We start from the raw sequence: 859 nt of genomic DNA, 5'->3' as shown, positions 1-859 counted from the left end.
TTGTCTTGTGTAACGAAAATAACATCCTGAATAAACTCTGTTCTTATCAGCTTAATATCTGATACGAGCCCTATTTGGACTCACGATATTAATCTTATTTTTGGCCCGAGACAGTGTGTCTGAAGCTCGCCTCGGCACTGTCAAGGGTTGCCCTGGTATTGCACTACCTCCAGGTGTAGCCCACCCGTCTCAAAACAAAAAGCAAAATTCCGAAACAGCACCACTAGGGCATCCGTCCGTCCGTCCGTCCGTCCGTCCGTCCGTCCGTCCGTCCGTCCGTCCGTCCGTCCCTCCATCCGTCCGTCCGTCCGTCCATCCATCCATCCATCCATCCATCCGTCCGTCCGTCCGTCCGTCCGTCCGTCCGTCCGTCCGTCCATCCATCCATCCATCCATCCATCCATCCCATCCCATCCCATCCCATCCAATCCAATCCAATCTCCAAGGCCAAGGATGGATGGATGGTGATCTCTCTCTCTCTCTCGCTTGCAATTTCCAATCAATCATTTTTATCTCGCGGGCCGTGATGCATTAGTACTAACACCCTAGTGTTCCTACCCATATACCACGATGCCCAAACTGGCGACGTGCCACGCGCGGACGTAGAAGGCGAGACTGCGACAGAAGCGAAAGGGGGAGACGTGCAGTCTATATCTCTTCTCAGTCTTTTGGCGGATACAAGGGAAAAAGAAACACGAGTTCCGTCCACTAACATGCGCATTTCATGCAGTCCGACTATCATTCTAGTGCTTCTTACACGCACCACATTATGTTGAATTTGGCGACGTGACACCCGAGGAGGCAGGTGCCGCGACCGTGACCAGAGCGAAAGATGGACGTGTAACAGTTATGGCTTCTC

General features: G+C 52.4%; 1 non-coding gene across 1 annotated transcript; it reads left to right on the top strand.

The window, feature by feature from the left end:
- On the top strand, nt 1-189 carry LOC135372961 (U2 spliceosomal RNA). The gene has a single exon (XR_010416186.1). It is a non-coding gene; the product is annotated as a U2 spliceosomal RNA (small nuclear RNA).
- The last annotated feature ends 670 nt before the right edge of the window (nt 190-859 follow it).

Source organism: Ornithodoros turicata, unplaced genomic scaffold (genome assembly GCF_037126465.1).
Source record: "Ornithodoros turicata isolate Travis unplaced genomic scaffold, ASM3712646v1 Chromosome17, whole genome shotgun sequence".
NCBI lineage: Eukaryota > Metazoa > Arthropoda > Arachnida > Ixodida > Argasidae > Ornithodoros > Ornithodoros turicata.
The sequence above is the reverse complement of the archived record's forward strand: the minus strand, read 5'-3'. Positions and strand labels throughout refer to the sequence as shown.